At 40.8% G+C, this 15687-nt stretch overlaps 1 long non-coding RNA gene across 4 annotated transcripts in view; it reads right to left on the bottom strand.

Annotated features, from left to right (window-relative positions):
• Positions 1–1694: 1694 nt before the first annotated feature.
• LOC117874306 overlaps positions 1695–15687 on the bottom strand; it is a 104683-nt gene continuing 90690 nt past the window's right edge. For all 4 annotated transcript variants that reach the window (XR_004644938.1, XR_004644936.1, XR_004644937.1 and 1 more), the window contains 4 exons: positions 10860–10904; positions 6388–6465; positions 4118–4274; positions 1695–2147 (listed from right to left, as the gene is read on the bottom strand). This is a non-coding gene — a long non-coding RNA (uncharacterized LOC117874306). The remainder of the gene's footprint in view (positions 2148–4117; positions 4275–6387; positions 6466–10859; positions 10905–15687) is intronic.

Raw genomic sequence — 15687 nt, forward strand, 5'->3', positions numbered from 1 at the left:
TCTTTGAAGCAAACCTTCAGTGATCAACAATGAAAGCCTGTGATAGATTCATTCTTTTCTCAGTCAGTGAGGAACTCAGCATTAATTAATTTAGGACACACCTTTCGGAAGCTTGGTTATTCCCTTGGGCAACTGCTTTACCTCACATTAATTTACAGTTCAACGGCACTTTTATGGAAACTTGAACTTTTATTACTATATAACCTGTATAACCAGGGTTGAACAGATTTTGTTAGTAGGATAAATGCTAACTTGGTTATAAAATGAGTCATTGGCATTACCTTTTCAATACATTATGGTCCAGATTGTCAGAGGCCTTTGCTCAGCCACGCTGGTGTGGAGGGGCACACGAGCAGCCTGTACCTCCTCGCATGGCTGGAATAGCAACCTGTGCTCTGGACAGCGACAATAGAGACTGCTCACTCCTGCGCCACTGCTCCCCCACAACCAAACAGGGACAGGGCGTGGGGGGAGGAGATGGCCTCTTGGCATGGACCCCATCTGCAGCCTAGGAGATGAAGCAGAGAGCTCACCCCCCAGCCATTTACCATGGAGCAGTCTTGGAGAGCCTGTGTCTGCCAGAGGCACCATCTCTCCAGTACTCCTCTGGGAGCAGTGAGGCTCCACTCCACTCCCCCTGCAGCAGGTGCTAGCTGAGAAGCTACAATCTAGCTCTTCTAGGGGCTTGATCCTATAAGGCACTGAGTACTCTGGCCCTGATCCAGTAACACACTTAAGTACATGAGTGGTCCCAGTGCCTTCAGCTGGACTATTCACTTACTTAAAGTTAAGCACATGCTTAAGTGCATTCCTGTATTGGAGCCAGGACCATATCAGGGTTTTCTGCTGGAGATTTCAAAGCTGGACACTTCATTGAACTTTAATCCTCTGGCTCACTCTTCAACTTGACTTTGAAATTCCAGTGGCCCTTACACCACCCAAAGAGTGAGCCCCAAAATTATACCCAATGGGCTACAACTCTCTGTTACAGTGGTGTAAATCTAGAGTGTTCAATGGAATTACACCAACGGAAGTGAAAGCAGAATTTGGCCCATGCATTTCAGTCCCCAAATCAGTCAGAGCTCAAATTACTCCAACTGCTAGAAACAACAGGGCAGTCATCTTTAATTTAACATGTGGAAAAGACTCCTTGTTAAGTTTGTCTCTGTTAGAGAAGACCCTGATAGTCCAATCCTTGTACAAAGTGGTAGTGCAATTGGCACAGGAATTATTTGTCTTCACTGGAACTACTTGCATGAGTAAGTGTTCACTAATGTGAATACACATTGTGTGATCTGGTTGTAAATGAAAAATAGAACAGAAAGCTGGAGAACAGGTATTTGAGCAGCTAATGGGTTAATTTAACTGCTTTAGTTTTGGATTGTCTGAGAGAAAATGAACAACTTTTTGGACCATTATTGTAATTCCGAAATGTCACAAATCATCCTCAACTCTCTCAGCAGCTGAATGAATAATTGTGAGGAGGGGAGGCACTGACTGGAAAATTATTGTCTGAGGAGATGATACATAAGGCAGGTAAGTTCTTGGTGGATTTTTGTGTCTGAGTTTTTTTATGGTATCAAAACAGGTACCGGTTTAGTCCCGCATACCAGCTACCTCACAAGAACACAGGAAAGCAGAGCCACTACATCCCAAAGATACCAGGACAATCTCTCTTTAGTGTAACAGTTCACATGTTTACTTTATTTATGTATTTATTTTTAATGTCCCACATCTCATACTGCCATGGGGTTGTTGTTTTTTTAACCTATGTTGGACACAATATCCCAAGCCATGCTGGCTTCCTAGACCATAGCTCACTTCAGACTAAAAATAAACCAGAAGGGGGGAAAAAAATCACAGAAAAGGAAAGGTCATAGTTCCAAGGTCATGTGGGCAAAGTTCTCAGTAATCCTCTATTTTAGTTCAGAATACATAGATCCACATAAACTTAATATTATATTTATGTTATTATTGAAAAATATTTATGCCATGTAACCTACTATAAACCAGCTGCATAGCACTGAAGTTTTAGAAACTGTTTTTTAATAATGTTTATAATAAAAGTTATGCCTCATTATTTTAAGATTTCATTAAGGACAGAATCCAGAGCAGTGGAAAAAGCCAGGCCTGGAAGGCAGTTCTCTCTAAAGAAAACAGAACAAAATGATCAGTATAGCAGAAAATATTGAATTAGCCAGTATTTCACTTTTAGATAATATTCACCTTGAAAATCAAACCATCAGTTTCTTATGACACAATAACTGATTTTTCTGAAACCCAGCTGATAATAATTTCATTTAAATCCAGTCTTTCTAAATCTGTGTGATCCCATGAATATATCTGAATGGGAAAAAAGTCTTTTTTCCAGCATTAAAACCATTTGATGGTACCTACAAAAATAAAATATGCAACTTCGTTGAATGAAAGTGTGTGTGTTCCTGGTGGTGCCTCCTTAAGAATGCATGTTGTCATTGATATACTAATGCTAGATGATTGTATTTATGGGGTGTCCTAAGGATTTTCATTTGCAGACTCTTTTTTTAAGAACTTGGGAGGTCCAGTTGCAATGGTCAGAGATGGGAAAGAGTTTGCACTTGAAACAGATAGCTTATGAGACCCTTCCACTATTTTAGAATTAGAGCTATTTAATGCATGATCTGTGACTCAAAGCTCTGATCTGGCTAATCTTTATTCCACCCTTCTGCCCCACAGAGTTCAAGCCCAAATTAAGCCACACCAAATACTGCATCCATCTGAGGTGGCTGTTTTGAAGCCTGTGCAAATCTAGCTTTGTTGTTACCAGTACTTCTGAGACATACAAAAATGTAACCCTAGATTTGGAATATAGATGCTCTGCCATAAAAATATAAATAATGAATTCTTCCTAAGGAAACTATATGTTGCTAAGCAAAGCTATGCATTGAAGTCTATCAGTAATAGACTTGACCAGATATTGAATTCCCCTACCTGGCCTTAGCTATTGCTCTTTTTTCCCCATCAAATTCCTGTCCTACCCATGGGTAAGTCTGGTTCTGGAAGATTCCCATGTTCTTATGCCACCTTCTTCTAAAAAGCATGATCTAAAGCTATATTGGACCTAGATTCACCCAAACATCACAAAAATAATGTTGCCCCTGAAGAGTCAGGTATATGGGCTATGCACATTGACCAAGTCAAAATGAAATCTCTCCATCCACTGCCTGCCCTCCTCTCCCCTTGGATCTTGTCATGACATCTCCCTTGGGGCTGAGGGGCCTTCACTCATCCAAGGTGGATCCTGTGCTGGCTGTACCCAGTGCCATGCTTGCTGTTTGCAAATGTTCCTCATTTCAGTCCCAAAGTTTCCTATTTTCCATGTAAATTTGATGCCCCCTCACTCTTATTGTTGGAAATTATTAAAATAAGAAATAAAAAGTCATAAAATGGAGGTTGTAGGAAGAGCCATTTACATGACTGAATCATTGAATCCCACATTTTGACTGGGAGAGGTTGAGAGAAATGCTGTTTGCAGTTTGCTTTCAGATCACAGGGCTTGGTACCCAATGGCTGAGGTTTTCAAAGGTGTCTACAAGAGTTGGGTGACTAACTCACTTGGTTTCATTGGGAGTTGGATGCCTAACTCCTTTAGGTGTCTTTGAATGCCCCAGCCAGGAATATTATCTTTAATCTTTCTTTCACTCAGGGTGAATTACTGATGTACCCGTCCAAACCACGGAGCTCTGAATTCTGCTACGTGGCATCGGAAGATGTGGAAATGAGTTTAGCCATCCTGTAAATCAGAACCACTCTTGCTATGAATTGATTCGGTGGAGGAAGGCATTTCAAACATTGAGTTTTAGTGTCTGTTGCTTGATGGGATCAATTAATTTTTTTACTATCTTTCAACCCTCTTTGAAGTTCTATAAATAGCCTAAGCTAATATAAACTTTTATATATATATATTGGGCATGCAGATCCCCTACGAGGTTATTTAAAACAAAATAGGAAATCTGCTATAATATGTTTGTTCAATTGAAAAGGAAATTGAACCACAGTGAACTATGTGGCTCTGACTCTGACAGCTGCGAACAATTCATAGTTAAAATGACTCAGGATAATTCCCAATTTTATTTACCTATTTTTATTTTTTACGGGTTAGAGGGTTCAGAATGACCTTGAATTGAAAGCTCTGTACATGTCCTACTGCTTCCTTTGACTGTGTCCAATATTGCCTCAAAGGTGATGATGTAAAATGCTGGAGAAAAAGCCTGTCCTATCACTGGTGTCAGCATCTGAAAGGGAAGGAATAACATGAATGTAGATTTGATTTAGTCAACACTTCCCTGTGAGAGAGAATTCAAATATTTCTATCATTGATGGCAAATATAGCACTATGGAAAATTTATGTGAGGGCTGATCTGAGGGAGCACAGAGGTCATTAATGTTAGAACAAGCACAATCCTTGGTAGCTTTTCCCTTAATTTCCTGGCCCCTCTATCGCTATTTTTGGTGCAGCACCTCTCTTTGCAGCAAATATTTCACAGACAGTGCTGAGGGCAATATAAAGTTGCTGTTAAGAGCAGCAATTCATTCTGGAGAGACAAACAGACATAAACCCTCAATTGTAGCAGAAAACTGAGGTATTAGTGGCTTTTTTTTTAATTTACATTTTCCATGTTAGTTCACCTCTAGATCCCAACAGTGTGACTTACTAATTAATTACTATTATTATCTAATGGCAGTGAAAACTGAAATTACTGCCTGCCTTAAGTATAATAAAATTGACAACAAATTCATAGTTTGTGAATCGCTTTCTCCTACAGTTCTGTTCACAAAGAGAAGAGTATGGTACCATGGTTTGATGGTATATGCAAGCCATCCTGCACACAGCACTATCTGTCATAGCTTGGTATGGTTGTTGTGGAGGCAATGACCTCATCTCTACAATGGGGAGGGGAGGGAAGGGGGATGGGAAGGAAGTAGTGCTCTTGGTGGGCGTTAAGGGAGTTGACACTGCTCAGTTTTAAGAGAGTCTTGTCCTTTTCTCTTGGCGCTACAGCAGAGAAAGTGGTTCGCCTGCTAAGTCAGTGATGTTCCTTTTCAGGCAGGAGCATGGACACTATTTTTTGTCTGTCATTACAAGTAGCTCTGTGCTAAGTGGTAACATAGATGCAACAAAAGCAGCCAATAGAATTTTAATTTTATCAGTTGTGTGCCGAGCAAACAAGTATTTTGTTGTTTTGCCTCAACATTTTTCTACAAAAATGGAAGGCAATTTTTTCCCCAGGTGGAGTTTTTCCCTGTGAAAATGGCATTTTTTCAGAACATTAATGACTTGGGGGGCACTGAAAAAGAGGTTCATAGCCTCGCTGGAGAAGCTCACTTCAGTGCAGATAAGAATCTTAAAGTTTACAGCCAAGATTCAAAAACATGTGCCTAAAGTTAGACTCTGAAATTCTTATTCAGGTGACTAAATCAGTGACCTGATTTTCCCTTTAGGACTGCACATCAGCTGGTGCTCATTCCTCAAGCAATGGGCAAGGTGATGCAGCACCAGAGACTCATAAACTCATAGACTCATATACTTTAAGATAAGAAGGGTCCATCGTAAGCATCTAGTCTAACCTTCTGCACATTGCAGGCCACAGAACCTTGCCCACCCACTCCTGTAATAGACCCCTAACTTCTGCTTGAGTTACTGAATCATGAGTTACAAATCATGGATTAAAGAGTTCAAGTTAATGGGATTGAGGTTCCTATCACTTGGGAACTTTTGAAAATGTTTCCCAATAATGGGACTGGAGGAAGACCTACAGAGAGTCAGTACAGAGTGGTCATTTTGAACTGCATCACTGGCAATTTTCTGGTCAGACAGCTGATGAATATGACCCCTGGAGGATCTCTGCAGTGTATACTCAGGTGGCATAAAGCTAATGTAAAGGCTCCTATGTCACCCGCACCTGCTGCCTGTGAAGGGGTATGACAGGTCGCACGTATATTGGATTCCTAGCTGTGGTTTTGGGCCTTTGGTGGCCAGTGTAAACTGAAGCAGCCCAAAGGCCATTTTAACCTGTCACAGAGGACCAGCCCCACACCTCAGTATTCCCTGGACTCAGAGAATTCAAAGGCACACTTTTGAAACACATACACATCTCCATGATTGAGTCCACGTGCAAGTCAACCAGACTCCAGGATCTGGCCTGTAGCAATGTCTCTTGACTAGAATTCAATCGCTGAAGCAATTGTCCACTACAGGTGCATGTGACTGTGTGTACATTTGTGGGTATAAAAATTACTCTCTTTCCTGATCTGAACCAGTGCGTGGTCACTAATGTTTAGAACAAAATCAATATGTAAAGAAAAACAGTTTATAAAAGAAAGAATGACAATGAATAGGTCACTCACTCAAACAGGAAGTCAGCATCATTACAAGGCTCAGAAGAGGGTTTTAATTTAGAATCTAAATACCATGGTGATTGGGAGCTGCACAGAAAAATTAGATAACATTAAATTACTTTAGACAGACAAAACGTATAGGTCATATCAAGGAAGTCAACTACAATACACTGTATCGAATGTTCTATGCCACTCAAAAGTATACAAAAGAAAACAAAAACAAGCTGCCAGCCAAAATTACCAATGTAGTCCCATTTAACAAAACAAAACAAAAAAATCAATATTACAATAGGATGTTAGTAATGAAAGAAAAAATACAGTAGTATCTCAGTAAAGATTAAATATTACAAGATTTTAAATGGAGAAACACAGTCATTTTAGACAAGCAAATATGACCACAGCAATAATGGGAGCCAAGTGATAGTTTAGAATAAGAGCCTGCAGCTTCCAGCAAAGCCAACGGGAACAACAAATATGCATCTCAGAGCAAAATTTGGCTCTAGGACTTGAACATGAATAATTGTGGCAGAGAGAGACAGAATGTCCCAGAAATAAAAGACTTACTCATTAGAAATCCATCTAGCCAAAACCATGGGGGAGATCCTTAAGGAAAATCTCTATCAGTCTTTATTTTCAAGAATCTTGAATCAGTCTTGCAATTTTTTAAAGCACTGAAGCTATTTATTAATAATGATATTTTGCACTTTTATCAAGAAATTCACAGTACTTCATTAAGTAAGTCTCACAGTGACCCACACCCTGCTCCCATTGACATCAATGGTACAACTCCATTTAACTTTAATGGTGCAGGATCAGGCCTACTGTGTGATAGTAGGTATTCTTATACCTTCTTTCAAGCAGGGAAATTGTAGCATAGAAATGTCAAAGTGACAAACTCATGCAATGAGTCAGCGGCAGAGCTGGGAATAAAATCCAAGAGTCCTGACTCCTGGTTTTCTGCTTAACCCATCAGCCCATCTTGCCTCCCAATTAATTAAACAATATAAGAATTGGAGAAAAATGATGAACTTTTCTTTTTGGATATTCTTATAATCAAACATGTATCGAAAAGAAAAGACGGTAGCTGTTGTATATTCCTTAGAATTCTAGCCTTTTCCACAATGCCAACAAAATAGGTATTTAGGTGGAAATTTACCTGCAGCTTACACATTCTAATGCTCCTTCACTTTTCAATATCATGATCTCAATAGCAAAAGGCTTAGTGAACGATTAGTGCTTTATAAATGATGAAAGAACTATACACAAATGTAATAAATTGGACTGGAGACCTAGAATAGATAATCAGAACCATATGAGAACAAGGTAGAAATTAGTAGGTTAAATATCAGAGGGATAGCTGTGTTAGTCTGGATCTGTAAAAAGCAACAGAGAGCCCTGTGGCACCTTTAAGACTAACAGATGTATTGGAGCATAAGCTTTCGTGGGTGAATACCCACTTCGTCAGACGCATGTAATGGAAATATCCAGAGGCAGGTATAAATATGCAGGCAAGAATCAGTCTGGAGATAATGAGGTTAGTTCAATCTGGGAGGGTGAGGTCCTCTGCTAGCAGTTGAGGTGTGAACATCAAGGGAGGAGAAACTGCTTTTGTAGTTGGCTAGCCATTCACAGTCTTTTTTTAATCCTGATCTGATGCCGTCAAATTTGCAAATGAACTGAAGCTCAGCAGTTTCTCTTTGGAGTCTGGTCCTGAAGTTTCTTTGCTGTAAGATGGCTACCTTTACATCTGCTATTGTGTGTCCAGGGAGGCTAAAGTGTTCTCCTACAGGTTTTTGTATATTGCCATTCCTGATATATGACTTGTGTCCATTTATCCTTTTACGTAGTGACTATCCAGTTTGGCCAATGTACATAGCAGAGGGGCATTGCTGGCACATGATGGCATATATAACATTGGTGGACGTGCAGGTGAATGAACCGGTGATGATGTAGCTGATCTGGTCCTGTGATGGTGTTGCTGGTGTAGATATGTGGGCAGAGTTGGCATCGAGGTTTGTTGCATGGATTGGTTCCTGAGTTAGAGTTGTTATGGTGCGGTGTGTGGTTGCTGGTGAGAATATGCTTAATGTTGGCGGGTTGTCTGTGGGCGAGGACTGGCCTGCCTCCCAAGATCTGTGAAAGCGAGGGATCATTGTCCAGGATGGGTTGTAGATCACTGATGATGCGTTGGACAGGTTTAAGCTGAGGACTGTAGGTGATGGCCAGTGGAGTTCTGTTGGTTTCTTTCTTGGGCTTGTCTTGTAGCAGGAGGCTTCTGGATATACGTCTGGCTCTGTTGATTTGTTTCCTTATTTCCTTGGTGTTTTCTGGGAGATCACCAATGCATTGTAGCTTTCTCAGGAAATCAGTGGTGTCACAGAGATAACTGCGAGTGCTGGTGGCATAGGGTCTGAGCGGAGAGTCCACATATCCGGATAGTCCTTCAGTGAGTGTGCCAATTCCAGAGACGATGGGGCGTCCAGGATTTCCAGGTTTGTGGATCTTAGGTAGTAGACCGGGGTTATTCTCCCAGAAAACATCATCCTAGCCACCATGGATGTGGAGGCTCTCTACACAAACATCCCACATACAGATGGAATACAAGGTGTCAGGAACAGTATCCCTGATGATGACACAGCACAACTTGTTGCTGAGCTCTGTGACTTTATCCTCACGCACAATTATTTCAAATTTGGTGACAATATATACCTCCAAACCAGTGGCACCGCCATGGGCACCCGCATGGCCCCACAATATGCCAACATTTTTATGGCTGACCTGGAACAACGCTTCCTCAGCTCTCGTCCACTCACGCCCCTTCTCTGCCTACGCTACATTGATGACATCTTCATCATCTGGACACATGTGAAGGAGACTCTGGAAGAATTACACCACGATTTCAACAGCTTCCACCCTGGCATCAACCTCAGCCTGGACCAATCCTAGACACCACCGTACAAATATGTGATGGTCACGTTAACACCACCCTATACCGAAAACACATCGACCACTATGCCTACCTTCATGCCTCCAGCTTCCACCCCGGACACACCACGCGATCCATCGTCTACAACCAAGCACTAAGGTACAACCGCATCTGCTCCAACCCCTCAGACAGAGACCAACACCTACAAATCTTCACCAACCATTCTCAAAACTACGATATCCGCACAAGTAAATAAGGAAACAAATCAATAAAGCCAGACGTGTACCTAGAGGCCTCCTGCTACAAGACAAGCCCAAGAAAGAAACCAACAGAACTCCACTGGCCATCACCTACAGTCCTCAGCTTAAACCTGTCCAACGCATCATCAGTGATCTACAACCCATCCTGGACAATGATCCCTCGCTTTCACAGACCTTGGGAGGCAGGCCAGTCCTCGCCCACAGACAACCCGCCAACATTAAGCATATTCTCACCAGCAACCACACACCGCACCATAACAACTCTAACTCAGGAACCAATCCATGCAACAAACCTCGATGCCAACTCTGCCCACATATCTACACCAGCAACACCATCACAGGACCAGATCAGCTACATCATCACCGGTTCATTCACCTGCACGTCCACCAATGTTATATACGCCATCATGTGCCAGCAATGCCCCTCTGCTATGTACATTGGCCAAACTGGACAGTCACTATATAAAAGGATAAATGGACACAAGTCATATATCAGGAATGGCAATATACAAAAACTTGTAGGAGAACACTTCAACCTCCCTGGACACACAATAGCAGATGTAAAGGTAGCCATCTTACAGCAAAAAAACTTCAGGACCAGACTCCAAAGAGAAACTGCTGAGCTTCAATTCATTTGCAAATTTGACGGCATCAGATCAGGATTAAACAAAGACTGTGAATGGCTAGCCAACTACAAAAGCAGTTTCTCCTCCCTTGGTGTTCACACCTCAACTGCTAGCAGAGGACCTCACCCTCCTTGATTGAACTAACCTCGTTATCTCCAGACTGATTCTTGCCTGCATATTTATACCTGCCTCTGGATATTTCCATTACATGCGTCTGACGAAGTGGGTATTCACCCACGAAAGCTTATGCTCCAATACATCTGTTAGTCTTAAAGGTGCCACAGGACTCTTTGTAGGTTAAATATGCTAATGATACCTCCAAAAAACATCACAGAGCATAAGAAAAGCAACCATGAGTGCACAGCTGGCTTCAGTGAAGATTCAGGCAGCTATCACTGCTAGGAAAGAAAGCTTTAGCAACAGATCATGAAGGAAACTAGAACAAATTAAACCAATAATGGAACCTTCAGAAAAATTGAAGTCTAAATGATAAGTGAAAGAAACTGTCTATATCTGTATTATGATAAGGCCACTGAATCAGGCAAATGATGCAAAACTTAAAGGAATGACCCCTACCATACAGCAAACACAACAGCCAGTGATAGAGGATAGAGGGGAAATCACTAAATGGCAAAATCTACCATCAGAAAATAAAGAAAAATGTCTTACTGGACTATGGCAAAAGTACTGCAAAATTCCAGAGACCATGAAAACCTGGATGAGGAGAGAAGATAAAAAATATTAATTAAAAGAATAACTGCAAACCCACAATGTGCAAATTGGTTATAGATAAGGTCCAAACCAGAAAAAAAAACAACAACAATGACAAACAATATGCCCCATAGCCAATGGTTCTGTCAGAGACTCAGCACTTTGCCCATTAGTCACCAGCCTGAAACAGGAAAATAACCAGCACATACCACTGGCAAGGATACATACACTCGCTGCGAGGTTGTATATGTGAAAGTATGTTCCCCCATGTCAAGGACACTTTTTCATCATAGATAGGATGTTGTAGGGAAGGAGAGGTAACAATAAAGCTCAAGAAAAAGATGCAGAATCACAAAATACATGACTTTTGTGAGCACCATGATAACGTTACTTTTATTGTGCACACAAGACTGGATGTTTGGGGATTTGCAAAACAGGTATACAAACAGATAGTGGTGAGTTACTGAGCAGAGACTGCCAGTAAAGTTGTCAATTAATACCAGATGTAGTGGATTTTGGAACATGCACCCTTCTTTGGTGCGAATTGTTCTGAGACCATCAAACCCGTCTCACATACAGGATAACAAAACTACGTACTAGTACAACATTTCTGTGGTGGTTAGCATGGGAGCCAAAATCAGTTTATTACAGAAACTCAGTTGCAAACTTAACTACAAGAACTACTAACTTTCACCACTCCATAATTCCTGAAGAGACATATGTGATAGTGAAAATAATTCCCACTCTCTTTATTAAAGTTTTGATACAATTAAGTCAATGGAGGGCCTTCCATTGAATTTTATGGGAACTGGATCTGGTCCACAAAGATTCCATGTGCCACAAATTATACAGATGACATTAGACATAAAGCTAGTAAATCTACAATACATGCAACAACTCTCCATTAACCAGAAATGATAGCATTTACAAATAATGGACACATGCATGTATAAAACGGTCACAAAAACCAATGCTATCTGGTACACATTTTCAATACTCTAATTTCAAGATGTAGAAGCACATTGTCGTCTCAAAATTTCAGAGGTTTGCAGTCATAACTTTTAAACCCCATTTTAACAAACAAAATCATGAAGAGAAAATTGGAGAAAATGTTTGTTTATTAAATCACAATCTCACAACAGCTTAACTCAGTTTTGTCTGAGAATTGCAACGAATTTGCATCTTTACAGTAACTTTCAGTCACATTTATGAAAAAGGCAATGCCTTTATTTCAATGAGTTTTTCCATCACAATCTTTTTGCACAGAGACTAAACTATTGGTATTGAGAAGTTGAGAAATTGTCTCATTAAAAATGAGTCTTCCTATCATAAGAAATATTTTCTGTAATATTTGCTACAGAAAAAAACAACAAGGAAATGAAATATGAACAAAAATATTCAAATATGTATTTAAAAACAAGTTAGACAAGAGAAGGTCAGTAATTGAAAGGTGTGACAACTACAAACAGAGCCAAGTTACAAAAAGGGTTAGCCATTTAAATGGCCAAATTAAACATGACACAGTTAAGGTTAACTTAGTTCTGGTGACATATATAAACCCACATTTGAGGGGAGAAGGGGGGGCTAAGTTAGCCTAAACAGTGTCTTGTTTATCTTCTCCATTTTTAGTTACTCACCGTTTTGTAGGTTGGCTCTATTTGTAGACATCACACCTTTCTGCACATTCTTAACACTTGGCATCCTTGTATATCTTAAATGTTGTAATCAAAAATCACTTTTTTGTTTAGAAAAATAATAAGCAGTAAGAATGGAATCCTAGGGAAAACAGCAAAAATCGGGTATAGAAATGAAAATACACCCCCATCTCCAAACAACATGTGAACTCCCCCAAATGTATGAAGAAAAGTCTAGCATCCAATTAATTACCACTTTTTTTTTTTTAAATAAATAGAGGATTGGACAGATTAGGGAACTGGCAATAGATTTCACTGCCTCTAGATCATTCATTCAAAGCCTGCAGTGATGGTGATGACTAAAAATTGCTGCCATCTGATGGTAGTTTGGGATTTGTGATATGAATGAATGCTAGGGATGGTTGAAATTTTTCTGTTAAAACCATTTTTGACAGAGAATTGGAATTTTAACTGAACACCATTTTTTCATGAAAAGTTTCTGCTTTCTGCTGAAAATTTCAATCTTTTTGTCTAAAAACCAAATCCCCCAAAAAACAAAATATTAAGATTCAGATGTTCTGTCATAGTGCCTTATGGGAGCTGCAGTTCAGTTTCCTCAGGTCCCCATTCTCCTCTATGAGCCAGGTTACCCAGCTAAACTGCAACATTCATGGTGCACCAAGGCCAGGGACTCTTACGATGCAACTGCCTCCCCTCACCAGCAGGAGAAACCATGGTGTTTCATGGGAGTTGGAATCTGACCACAGATCCTGTCCTATGGAGGAGAATGGAAGCATGAGGCACATGATTACAACTCCCATAAGGCACCATAGCAGCATTCCTGAATTGAAATATTTCTGTTTTTGAAATATTTTGATTTTTCACAAAAAAGTGACACTTTTCTATGGAAAATTTTGATTTTTTTTTCAACCGGAAAAAGCCCATTTTCTGACTAGTACTAACGCATGAGCAACAGCTAGTTTGTAGGTAACAGAATGGAGATTATTGCATTACTGCATCCTGAGCTTTTATCTCCTCTGTGGATAAATGGCTGGCTTCCATTTTCAGGGCTGGCTATTTGGCACCTTCCCCAACCACCTCATTCACTAACAACACTACTCATTTGTCAAGAAAAGAAATAATTCTAGGACAAAATACTTGGCAACTACAGGATTAATTCAGCCATTAGAAGCTGGAATAACATTTATGAAGTATATTGTTCATCTGCAACATGGCGTTAACAGACTCCAGAATCCTCACAAACCTTGAGGTTCTCAAAGCAGTTTAGAAACATCTTATATTAAAATGAATAGAGAATATGTGCCTAAATCTCTTTAACCTCTTAGAAAACCTCAGTCTATAATGTATTTTACCTAAATACAAAATATGCAGTAACAGATACTGAAACCAATTACCCTATGTGCCAGTCTTGTAGATTAATTTACCTACAGTGAGAAAATGGTCCTGACTGGCATGCAGAGTGGTTTGTTTTTTTAATTGATTCATGTAGCAGCATTAACAATAATGAATGTATACCAACAATGCTGAACAGAATAGAATCCGTGTAAATGTTATTTCCAAGTTCTGTGGTATATATATCTGTGGATGCAGATATCCGTGGATATAAATCTGGATCTTTGGATCTGTGGATACCACAGTGGCAAAAGCAGCAGCCTGCCAGGCCACCATTCCCAGGAGCCAGTGCCCCATGCCAGCAGCTCCTCCAGCATGGCTGTACCACCCCAGCCCTGCCCCCAGCACTGTCCACTGCACTAGGGCAACGAGGGACAGCTGCCAGTGAGCCAGGTGCCCATAGTGGGTGGGGCTGGGGGCAGTACAGCCACATTGGCAGAGTTGCTGGCACGAGGTGTTGGCTCCTGGGAGTGGCAGCCCAACAGGCTGCTGTTTTTGCCTCTGCAGTTCCCGGTAGACCCCTGCAGTTCTGTGGATACTGATTTATACCCGTGGATATCCACATCTGCGGATATAAATTTTGTATCTGTGCAGAGCTCTGTAAATAAATCCTTCTCTCTGTGTCCATTTTTATCTATATGTGCACACGTCGAGGGGGAATATTTTTGTGCTCTGAACATTCTCCTCGTTGTTTAGATCATTTCCTGGCCTATGTCCTAAAATGCTCTTGCTTCTTGTGGACTTTTCATATTTTTAACTTGAGTGATCTTCAGTTGATTTACTGTATCCTCATCCTACATGTTGGGTAAGTGATAAAGGCCTGAAATTTTAACATTTGCAAGTGCTGGCAAGTTTTTTGCTTATATAGAATTATGTACAAAATGAGAAAATAAACATAAAGGGCCACTAAAAAGCACCACTTTTACATGCTGCATGCAAGGTTGCCTAATAGCTGGAGTTAAGGTTGCCTGAAAGTCTCCATTTCAAGGGATCTTATTGTTTATAATTTTATCAAACATTCATCTTCTGAGATGAATTTTCCAGCTGTGATTCTTGCCTTAACATGATCAAAAAAAGCTCACACATATTTGAGAATGAAGAGAATGGGAAAAAACACACACACATACACGCACACACTTTGCCACTTGTGAGTATTGTGGTTTCCCAAACCCATTCCAGTAAAATATTCTACCAACTCACCTTACCCCACACCATTCTGCGACAGATCAAATGAGGAACCAGGAGGAAAGAACTGGGGCTGGTCGAACAAGGAGACTAAAACTGGCAATGGGTGGGTGGGTGGGTGCGGGGGAGGAGGCGAGGGCAAAAACTATGAGTGGCAGAGTGGGGGGAGATAGGGACAGTTAGCCTGGAGGAGTAGACTGGATTGGCTGGGCAAGGAGACTGAGATGAGAAGCCTGAGTAATGGAGACTGGGACTGGGTGGGCAAGGAGAACAGGACTGGAACAAGGAGCCAGGTTTAGGGAAGAGACAAGACTGGGACAGGTTGGAGGGACTGGGCAGAAAGGGTCAAGCTGTGCCCACTAGAACATGCTCCCTTTCAGAGCCTGGTGTGTAACCCAAGATTTCTGAGTCTCACCATTCCACTGCTGCCAGAAAATATCTGTGAAACCCACTGGCAAAGTGTGGTTCTCTTCCCCCTCTATACCAGTCTACATAGAGGATAACAAACTACTATTGCTGTCAGTTACTCTATAAGCTGAAGTTGCAGAGGTCTG

The sequence above is a fragment of the Trachemys scripta genome, chromosome 3 (genome assembly GCF_013100865.1).
Source record: "Trachemys scripta elegans isolate TJP31775 chromosome 3, CAS_Tse_1.0, whole genome shotgun sequence".
NCBI lineage: Eukaryota > Metazoa > Chordata > Testudines > Emydidae > Trachemys > Trachemys scripta.